Source organism: Ovis canadensis, chromosome 4 (genome assembly GCF_042477335.2).
Source record: "Ovis canadensis isolate MfBH-ARS-UI-01 breed Bighorn chromosome 4, ARS-UI_OviCan_v2, whole genome shotgun sequence".
NCBI lineage: Eukaryota > Metazoa > Chordata > Mammalia > Artiodactyla > Bovidae > Ovis > Ovis canadensis.
In genome coordinates, this window is record NC_091248.1 from 55,674,576 (window position 1) to 55,686,425 (window position 11,850).

At 38.9% G+C, this 11,850-nt stretch overlaps 1 pseudogene; it reads left to right on the plus strand.

The window, feature by feature from the left end:
• Positions 1-540: 540 nt before the first annotated feature.
• On the plus strand, positions 541-2,841 carry LOC138439690 (cullin-1 pseudogene; annotated as a pseudogene).
• Positions 2,842-11,850: the final 9,009 nt, after the last annotated feature.

The following is an 11,850-nucleotide window of genomic DNA, read 5'->3' on the forward strand; positions in this document are numbered from 1 at the left end:
CTAATTCAAGATTCCCGGAGACTTTATACAGTATATTACCAGGAATAACAAGAGTTGGGTGGATGGGCAGGCATGGAGGAGGAGGAAGCGGGATCTTGGTGGCGGGCCAAGCCTGGAGGCTGAAGGACTCTACAGGACCTTGGCAGGATGGGGATTTTACTGGGGCTGGGTGCATTGACCAGGTGGAGATGTCTATCACAGGAGCCACTTAGGCATCTGGGAAATGCAGCTCACATGTATTGATATTTACAATGCAGTGGATTTGTTTATGAAGACAAAAGACAATAGAAACAGAGAGCCCACCTCCAAGCAAGGTGTTTGTACTTATTCAGTTCAGTGCTGGAATCACTTTGGTGTTTGCTTTACTTGCAGGTTCCCTTCTAGGTTTGCGCTGCGGTGAGATTTCATTCTCTACATTTAAAGAACATCCTTTCTGAGCTGCTGTGAATAAATTTTCAGTGATACTGTGTATCTTCATCTAATGGAGAATTAGCTGTACCTTGAATAAAAACTGTGGACAACTTGATACTATTACTCACAATGTCATCGGACTGGAGCCAGAATCCCAGTGAACTGAATCATGTTGGCATTGACAAGCTCTGGGATAACATCAGAGCGGGAATCCAGCAAGTATATTCCAGACAAAGTATGGGGAAATCCAGATACATAGAACTCTACACTCTTCTTTATAACCACTGTTTATATGTGTCCCCTCAAGATCAGACTGAATCAAAAAAGGAGCAGAAGCGGAGGGAAGATGAGAATGTTGGCTTAGAATTATACAAACGAATTAAAGAATTTTTGAAGAATCACTTGACAAATCTGCCTAAGGATGGAGAAAATTTGACGGATATAGGAATACTGAAGTTCTATACTCAACAATGGGAAGATTACCGGTTTTCGAGCAAAGTGCTGAATGGGATTTGTGCCCGCCTCAATAAACATTTACTTAATATGAAAAATATAGGACACAAAGTTTGTGAAATATATTCTCTTGCAATGGTGACTTGGAGAGATTGTCTTTTCAGGCCATTGAATAAACAAGTAACAAAGGCTGTTTTAAAACTGATTGAAAAGAAAAGAAATGGTGAATCCATCAATACAAGACTGATAAGTGGGGCTATACAGTCTTACATGGAACTGGGGGTGAATGAAGATGATCAGTTTGAGGAGGGCCCTATGCTAACAGTGTACAAAGAAGCCTTTGAATCTCAGTTTTTGGCTGAAACAGAGAGATACTATACCAGAAAGAGTACTGAATTGTTGCAGCAGAACCCAGTTACCGAATATATGAAAGAGGTAGAGGCTTTTCTGCTGGAGGAGCGGCGGAGGGCCCAGGCCTACCTTCACCAGAGCACCAAGGGCAAGCTAGTCAGGAAATGCAGGCAGGTGCTTGTGGAGAAACACTTAGAGATTTTCCTCACAGAATTTCAGAATTTACTGAATGCCAACAAGTGTGAAGATTTGGGTCGCATGTATAAGCTCATATATAGAATCAAGAATGGCCTGGGAGAATTTAAAAAACTCCTAGAGACACACATTCATAATCAGGGTCTTTTAGCAATTGAGAAGTGTGGAGAAGCTGCTTTAAATGACCCCAGAATGTATGTAGAGATAGTGTTGAATATCCATAAAAAATACAATACCCTGGTGATATCAGCATTCAGGAACCATGCTGACTTCATAGCTGCACTGGACAAGGCTTGCAGTGGCTTCATAAACAACAATGCAGTTACCAAAATGGCTCAGACATCCAGCAAATCCCCCGAGTTGCTGGCTCGATACTGTGACTCCTTGTTGAAGAAGAGTTCCAAGAACCCAGAAGAAGCAGAACTAGAAGACACACTTAACCACGTGATGACAGTCTTCAAGTATATGGACGACAAAGATGTGGTTCAGAAGTTCTACACGAAAATGCTGGCCAAAAGGCTTGTCTGTCAGAACAGTGCAAGTGACGACGCTGAAGCAAGCATGATCTCAAAGTTAAAGCAAGCTTGTGGTTTTGAGTATACCTCCAAACTTCAGCGGATGTTTCAAGACATTGGTGTAAGCAAAGCTTTGAATGCGCAGTTCAAAAAGCACCTGATGGATTCAGAGCCTTTGGACTTAGATTTCAGTATTCACGTTCTGAGTTATGGATGGTGGCCCTTTGAGGAATCTTGTACAGTCCTTTTGCCATCAGAGCTGGAACCATGTTATCAGCGCTTCACAGCATTTTATGCCAGCTATTACAGTGACAGAAAGTTGTCATGGGCATATCAACTGTCTGAAGGAGAATTAGTAACAAACTACTTCAAAAACAACTACACTTTGCATGCATCTACATTCCAGATGTCTGTCCTGCTCCAGTACAACATGGAAGATGCTTACACCGTTCAACAGTTGACAGACAGCACTCAGATCAAAATGGACATTTTGGTACAAGTCTTACAGATTTTACTGAAGTTTAAGTTACTGGTTTTGGAAGACAAAAGTGCAAATGTTGATGAGGTGGAATTGAAGCCAGACACCTTAATAAAATTACATTTTGGTTATAAAAGTAAGAAATTAAGGGTTAATATCAGCTTGCCAATGAAAATTGAACAGAAGCGGGAACAAGAAACCATTTACAAAAACATTGAGGAAGATCGCAAACTGCTGATCCAGGCGGCTATTGTGAGAATAATGAAAATGAGGAAGGTTGTGAAACACCAGCAGTTACTTGGAGAAGTAGTGACTCAGTTGTCCTCAATATTCAAGCCTCAGATCTCAGTGATTAAGAAATGCATTGACATTCTGATCGAGAAAGAATATTTGGAGCGAGTGGGTGATGAAAAGGACACATACAGTTACTTGGCTTAACCCTCCTGGAAGGGTCTGACTGCAGGCACAGCCCCTCGTCCCCTTAGGAAGGAGGGAGACAAGCTCACAGTGGTGGCAGAGTCACTCCGACCTCCTCCTTGGCCCCAGGTCCAGGTACCCATTGCTGGCTCTGAGAACTGCTTAGAATAGCCACACCTCACATCTGTAAATATGGACGCTGATGCCATTTAACCTAATTGAATAGACCAGAGGAGGGGGAACTTGCCACCCTGAGGGCTGCATGCTTTTGCATCCAGATCAACCCATTGGCCACATGAATAATAGCTGCTAGCTGGGCAGCCCCTTGGAGGCTGACAGCACCTTGAGAGCAGGTCTGAATGGACCCACTTGTAATCTGTTATGAAAACCCATTTGTCTATGTGCTTCATTTTTTTAAACTGTGGAAATAAAGAAAATTAAAGGGAAAAAAAATGAGTTGATTCTAGAAAGTGTCAAAGAATGTTCAGAAGCATGGAGAATAAATCCAGAAGTTCAAATTTTAATTTCAATAGAATTTCAGAGTAAAGTAATAGAGACAAATCAAAGAAAGTCAATATTTGAAGAAATAATGGGAAATAATTTCTCAGAATTATAGAAATGTATGATTCCACACATTACAAAAGTCCAGTTAATGCAAAGCAAATAAAAACAAATTTTAAAAGCAAGAAATCAATGAAACCACACCTGAACATGCGGTAGAGTAGCTTCCACATGTTAAGGATAAAGGGAAACTTTGAAAGTCATCAGAGGGGAAAAGCAATATAATAAAGTGTAAAAATCCATTTTCATGAGCTATTAGACACGTGCCATGAGGTTTGTTCGCTACATGACATCAATAGAGCAGTGCTTCCAAGTTACTGAGGCAGAGTTCTATTTCTGCAATTGCTCACTAATGGTTTCAGACCAACCTTCCAACCAAGGAAAGCTTAAAAGTACAGACAGCATTCAAAACGGAAAGAGAAAGCTGAAAATGGCAGTTAAGCGTTAACCAACGGGCTTGGAGTGTTCAAAACTGTCACATTCCAAGGAAAGGATTGGTTCCTGAGTGAAAAGTCTTTAAAATACCCTTTCTGTTAAGAGTGTATGTACATACATGAGGTCTTGGGGGCATGCCAAATAGTTCTGCTAATAATGTGACATGGTGGGGTACTTGGACCATACTTTCAGTTTGACCTCTGGAGTTGCTGGAAAATAAGTAACCAAAGTCAGCCACTTAGACAATAAACCATGTCTACTTGACTGACTCTTAATAGAAACCTTGACACCAAGACTCCTATGAAATAGGCTGTTTGACAAAAGTTCATACACCTTAACACATAAGTTGCTGGGAAATTAAATGCTATTCAATGACTCTAGGAAAGAGAACAGTTGGAAGCTTGTTCCTAATCTCTTCTTGACCCTGGCCTTTGCACCTTTTGCCTTGACTGAGTTTAATTTGTATCCTTTGGTGTAGGAAACTGTGGCTGAGTAAAACAGCTTTTCCAAGTTCTCTTGAGTCTTTCTAGCAAATCATCAAACCTGTGGATGGTCTTGGGAATATTCAACATAGAAGGATTTTCAAGGCAGTAGAGACAAACAAAATAGAAAATTCTGAAGATCAAGCATAAGTGGGAATTTGACGTGTTTGGAAGTTGTATGACAAATTAGCAGTTGGAATGATTAATTATTATTGGTTCTAGTTCTCCACATGGACAAATATATTTAAATAGAATGCATTTATTTTATTAATTACCTCAAACACAAATTCCAGATGAATAAATCTAAAAAGAGAAACATGACTTTTAATAAAGAAAACAGTCTCTATGATATTGACCCCTTTAATTAAAATTTTTCCAAGGTAAAATTAGTTAAAAAAAGCTTGAAAAAATGATGTGGCTATCTCAAAAGTGCTAATAATCATTGACAAAAGACAGCACCAACAAAATTAACAGATGGAGAAAAGCTGGAAGAAAAAATTGTAAGATATTATAAATATACAAAATATATATTACAAAATAAAGGACTAGTACATAGCATAAAGAACATCTATAAGTCAGTAAGAAAGGTGCAAACAACTAGGATACTGGGAAAGGACAGTTTTTCAAAAAATTAAAACAGTTGACTTTTAAATATATTAAAAAGTATCCAAAGACAGTAATAATTAAATAAATGTGATTTGAAAGAATAGGAGTATATCATTTTTCACTCATGAAATTTACTTTTTCCTAAGTCAACAATGGTTTAAATGTTTGAGTCTTGGAAAACTTTCTCAGAGTACTGATTTTACACTGGGGCAGACAGTTTTCAGGGCAACTTGAGTTTCTTAAAATATGAAAGGTGCATACTGTATAACTTAGTCTTTCTGTTTCTAGGTACCTGCTTTAGGGATGATCTACGCATGCATGTCAAAGTAAACACTTAAAGATTGCTCTTTCTTAATATAACTTGTTTACTGGCTTTCAAGGACATCACACTCTATTTTGTTCTCTTTTGTCACTGTTCGCTCCTAATTCTGCACTATGGTTTTCTCTTTCCTGGTGGTGTAAGGTTGAAGTAGCCCCAGGCTCAGCCCCTGCTGCTATTTTCTTCTCCAGCTGCACTCACCTTCTTAGTTATCTCAGATGGCTCAAAGCTTTAATCAGCATCTATAGGCGGATAACTCCAACCTATCTATCTCCAGATCAGATCACTCTCCCAAACTAGACTCATATATCCAGTGTCCTACTCATTCACTACTGTATAGTTAGACAAAAATCTTCTGTGTCTCCTTAAAGTCCCTTGGCCACCTTTTCATTTACAAAGATGCCTTCTTCCCTGTGGGTCACACTGCTGCTGCCTTTGCCATTTCCCTTGCCAAGATTTCTCTGCTGGCTGGTGGTCAAGCTGAGGTCCCAGACCGTTACGTGTCTCGTGTCCAACAAACCAATCCCCATCCACTTGCATACTGCAATAAAAAATGGGAGTGTGGGATTTGTCGTCCTTATTATTGACCACCAAGGTGCTGACCAGTAACATCCAGTAAAGCAGGGCATTGCTCTTGACTAATGGGAATCGAGAGATGGGAGGAAACTGAGTAGAAAAATTCTGTCTCTTCTCTCTTCTAAACTATTCTGAGGCGTAGTTTCTTGGGGTTACTAAATTCCAACTGGGAGGAGATGAGAGAAATCCCTGCCCTTAAAAAGTGAAACGCGCCTGTGAGCAAGTCAAAGCAGACCTGTAGTCAGTCACACATTTGTGGCTCCTCCTCCAGCATCAGCCCACACTCATCACTTCCTCCTCCAAAGTCTTAAACTGAGTCTAGATGTCTTCTTCTCACATATCCCCATGGTATCTAGCATCTTGCTGAACACACATTAAAAGCTCTCTAAAATGTCTTCTTAAAAGAAAGACAATGAGAATGGGAGATAGGATATGTGAAAGAAGAAAAAGGAAAGAAAAGAAAAAAAATCAGTTCAGACCAACATATCAGCTATTCTCTCTCTACACAGTTGTGAAGAACTACTACTGTTTTATTCTTTCTCTAAGTAACAAAATCCCAATAATTTATGCAGTTAAGAGAAGTCAGTGTTCTTCTGGCAAAGGACCTCAAACCAATATTAAAGTTTAGATTTATCTGAGTAAAAGCAATTAGCTTCTTGGCGAGTATTGAAACAGTAATTGTGCAACTTAAGTATCCTAACCTCTCTTTCCCCTCATTTGGAATTTGCCCAATTTATAACTGACAGGTTGCACTTCATAAATGTTGCTGTCTTTGGGCCACTTCCCTGTACAAAGACTACATTTGTCCCCAAGAGTTTTTTGTATCAGGTCTATACTCTTATTCCAGGATTTATGATCTACTCTTTAACCTTATCCTAACAATACTCTAACCTTCCTGCAAAGAATTTTATGTTTTATAATTGCCCTAAACAATACCCACTTTGGTCAGAAAGTCTTAACATTCTTCTTTTTATGTCTTTACACTCAAGGTAATGCTGCTTTCTCTCCATAGATTTCTTTTTCCTTCCCACATCTAGTATGTTACCATTATAAGAACTTCCTCTTCTTAGTGACTATAGACCTCGTAGTCATGGAATTAAAAAAAGAAAAGGAAGAGATAGGTCTGGATTCCAGAATTCAATAATTTAATTGATCTCATGTTAACTGCCACCATCAAGAGATGCTGCAATGCAGGTGGTACTATGACCCAACTATACCTCAAACAAACCTTGATAAGACATATAAGATTACTTTCTCATTGTCATCATAGGTGAGCCATCTGTAACTGCCTCTATAATGTCTCTTCTACTACAAATGTGTCAGCACTAGTCATTCAAAACATTTCTCCATTGGCAGTTTTTATGTCAAATGATATTAAGACACTGAGGATTCATTCATGATCAAGATAAACCTCATCCCTGCCCTTTTAGAACTTCTATTTCAATGAAGAGAATTAATACATAAATGAGATATTTTTAGTGCCATCAAAAAAGCTAAGATGATGTGACAGTAAATTGGACAAAGGAGAGACAATTATAGATTGAGTCACCTATCAGAGAAGATTTGCTGATGTTGTGAAACGTTGAGTTGAAGCCTCATTAAAAGACGGTATTTCAAGAGACTGGGAAAGAGGTTGCCAAATAGTGGGACTGACAAGAACAAATTTCTTAACTGTGAAATGATGTTGGTGTACCTGGGCAGTGAGTGTGTTCAGTGTGGTTGCAGTATAGTAAGGAAGAGAGAAAATGGCACATTAAGAAAAGAGGAAACAAGTATAAAGCATTCAGACCTTGTGGACCAAGATATGGAATTTACATTTTATTGAAAATAAAATGAGAAGCTGCTAGAGAATTTTGGCAAGGGATTAACATCCAATTTTCATGTCAAAATTGTTCTGCTTCCTCCATGGAGAAGGGAGAAGAGAACACATCAGTTCTACCTTTGTTTCAACTTCAGAGATAGGTTCTCGAAAACATTATCAGTTTTGGAATAAAGTGACTTTTTATATCTGCTGATGATCACCTAAAAGTTTCTAGGTAGACCTTTGTTCTCTTGACGTATTAGCACTAAAGGTATTGTCTGCACATTTAACATCAGTAATCAAATAACAACCAAACATTTGAAAGTGATAAATACAAGCAGATAGAGCTGAAGAAAAATAAGAGAAAGTTCTGATTATTATTGCATAGGCCAGCTTATCAGACAAGGATGTAAAAAGGCTGAAACAATGCCTAGTTACAAATGCACTAACCAGGGCAATTTTGTCTTTATGTGGAAAACATGGCTTAACTTCTCCAGTTCTTATTGACTGCACTCGATTTCAACTTTCAACAACTAGGCATAACTCATTTTATTCTGCTCTGTTTTATTGGGCTTTGCAGATAATGTGTTTTTTTACAACACAAATTGAGATTGTGACAACCCTGTGTCAAGCAGGTGTATGGGCACCATTTTTTCAAAAGCATTTGCTTACTTGTCCTCACATTTTGTTAGTTCTTGCAACATTTCAAGCGTTTCCACTATTATTATATTTGTTATGGGCTTCCCTGGTGGCTCAGTGGATAAGGAATCTGCCTGCAATGCAGGAGACACAGGTTTGATCCCTGGGTCAGGAATATCCTCTGGAGAAGGAAATGGCAATTCACTCCAGTATTCTTGCCTAGGAAATCCCATAAGCAGAGGAGCCTGGCAAGCTACTGTCCACGGGGTTGCAAGAGTTGGACACATCTTAGCGACTAGAGACTAAACCACAATGTTTGTTATAGTGATCAGTGATTGGCAATCTTTGATGTTACCATTGCAAAAGAAAATTCACAGCTGGTTGAAGGCTTAGATAGTGATTAGCATATTGTAGCAATGAAGTATTTTTAAATTAAGATACGTATGCTGTTTTATAGACATAATGCCATTGCACACTTATACTACAGTATAAACATAACTTGTATGCACTGGGAAGCCAAGAAGTTCATGTGACTCACTGTATGCAATAGTTGCTTTATTGTGGTGGTCTGGAACCAAATCCATGATATCTCTGAGGTGTGCTTCCTAGGTGCTTCTAGCGGTAAACAACTTGCCTGCCAATGCAGGAGACATAAGAGATAGAGGTTCAATCCCTAGGTCTGGAAGATCCCCTGGAGGAGGGCGTGGCAACCCACTCCAGTATTCTTGCCTAGAGAATCCCATGGACAGAGGAGCCTGGTGGGCTACAGTCCATGGGGTTGCAAAGAGTTGGACATGACTGAAGCAACTTAGCATGCACACATGCACACACACACACACACATGTTTTATGTCATGTATGTGCTGAATGTATACTCCTGCTAGAACTACAGCCTTTGCAATGAAGCAAAATAGGGAATTTTGACAATTTACTTTTGGCCAATATCTGTCCTCAGAATGTATTGCTAACAAAACCAGATAGTATTCAATAAAGGAAATGAGCCAGGTTGTATTCAACCTGTTCAAACATGTTCAGAAAATTATATAACCCTAGTAGGTAGTAAGTGGGAAATACTGAGTGGTTGTACTGACAAGATACTGAGCACAAGGAAGGCGAAAGTTCTGATTAGAAAAATAGGTCAGAGATATGTAAGTCCAAAAGTGAATGGGAGCAGGGGTAAACTAGAAAGAGCTGGGGAATGTATGCTCTCTACCATCAGTAGTTATTAAACCTGGCTGAATGGGGTATGCTGCTGCTGCTGCTGCTAAGTCGCTTCAGTTGTGTTCAACTCTGTGAGACCCCATAGACAGCAGCCCACCAGGCTTCCCTGTCCCTGGGATTCTCCAGGCAAGAACACTAGAGTGGGTTGCTATTTCCCTCTCCAGTGCATGAAAGTGAAAAGTGAAACTGAAGTCGCTCAGTCGCGTCCGACTTAGCGACCTCATGGACTGCAGCCCACCAGGCTCCTCCGCCCATGGGATTCTCCAGGCAAGAGTGCTGGAGTGGGGTGCCACTGCCTTCTCCTGATAGAGCTCTAGTAGATATTTAATGTTTTTCTTCACGTTGCCTAGCATTTAAGTTTCTACTTCCTGTTAGAATCTTATCTCCCTGTTTTCAAAGTCCCCATTTGTGTAGCTTTGATGAAAGATCAGCTCCATAGATACCAAAGTGGGTGATATTTCTCATTCCAGTAGAGCTAAGAGACAGCACGTGATTCAGGAGTGCCCATTTTGACGTCAGCGGCAGTCTGAACCAGTCCCTTACTGCCATATAACCTTGTCATTCATCCATTAACTAGCTTTTTAGAACCCCTCTGGCCTTTGTTCATTTCCCAAGTCAAATCCCAAGGCCATCAAGAATATTTTGAGCCTCCAATTCCCCTCTTATATATATTTGCTCAGAATAGACAAAATTTAGTTCTAATGCTTGATTAATACTGACTCAGGCAATGTTTAATCATTTTTTCCTGGTGTCCAAACTCCACCTACTAACCAGTTCAGTGGAAGTTTCTGCTGTCTTCCCAAGGTGCACAGCACCCCAAGTTTTCTTCCAACTCAGAATCCACCCTTAGGATACAAAAAATTATTAAGAAAAGTTTGAAGCCAAAGCTAGAACAGTTATTCTTAAATTTAGTACTCTTAGAATCTGATATGGTGTTCATTGAAAGTGTAGTTTCAGAGACTACACTAACTCAAAAGTAAAGCATGGGAGAAGCCCAGGGATTTACATTTTTTATAAGCATGGAGCCAAGGAGCTAGAATTCTGTTTGGTGAGCACATTTGTGTCCATTTGGCTTTGAAGGAGAAGAACCGCATTTGGATGGTTCTCCATCCCATCATGTATTTCATATTTCCTTCATATTTACCTCACTGGCTGATTTCCAGAGAAATTTGTGATTTCTTTGGCCTTCAATGTATTATTTGCTCTGATTTGTCTGTGCCTTCTTGGGAATTTCTTGTTACCATTTAAAGTTTATTTATTTATTTTGTTGAAGTGTATAGCTTCTTATAATCAACTTTAGAGCATTTTGCAAAGGTCAATGTAATCACTGCTCTACTGAAACAACTTAAATTCTGCTCTTCTAAAGAATGCTTCCTCTCAGTTTGGGGATTGTAAACATTTTCATTAGCAACCAGTTGCCAAGGAGTCCTGTTATAAGTTGAGAAATAATATCTACCGCTTTATATCTTCCCTTGTGACTCAGCTGGTAAAGAATCTGCCTGCAATGCGGAAGACCTGGGTTTGATCCCTGGGTTGGGAAGATCCCCTGGAGAAGAGAAAGGGAACACAGTCCAGTATTCTGGCCTAGAGAATTCCATGGACTGTATAGTCCATGGGGTTGCAAAGAGTCGGACACAACTGAGTGACTTTCACTTCATGCCTCAGAGAACACAGAAATGTGTTTCCTTTTACTCCATCAAAACTACTGACTATTGAGAATGAAACATCTTCAGAGTAAATTGCAATTAAATTTTATTCTTTTGAAGATAATTGTACATTTACTGTACTGAGTAGAACTTTCATGAGAAGGAAAAAACTCAAAACATTTTACTCTAAGATTCATATAGTTTTCATATGGCTATATGATAACAATAATCCTGGCTGGAGATTGACAATATAATTTTAATTATGAATCTAACTATTTTTATTCTTATAATTTAAATATTCATTTTTTTCATCTATTAAATGGGTATAATTCTACCTGGCCTAATTATATAGGATAAGATTAAACTTCATAAACTGTAAAAACACTTCACAAACAGAAATTACTGGTAAATATGATGCAAATATGACATTCAATTTAAACAGTGTTAAGAGGTAACAAAAACAACAGCAGTGGTTTATATAGTTTCATATATTTGGCTTTATTTTAAGCTCTATGTGTGCGTGAGTCTAAGGAGAAAAAGCAAGAGAGTGATTGATTTAACACTCAGAAACACCCTATGAAATTGATCTTTCTCAGATGAGAAGCTGAGGCATAGAGAAGTTAAATAACCTTTCAAAGACCCCATAGATTTTTCACAGGTACTTTACAGAAATGCAGCAGGAACAAAAGATTTTTTAATTTATTTATTTTAATTGGAGGCTAGTTACTTTATAATATTGTAGTGG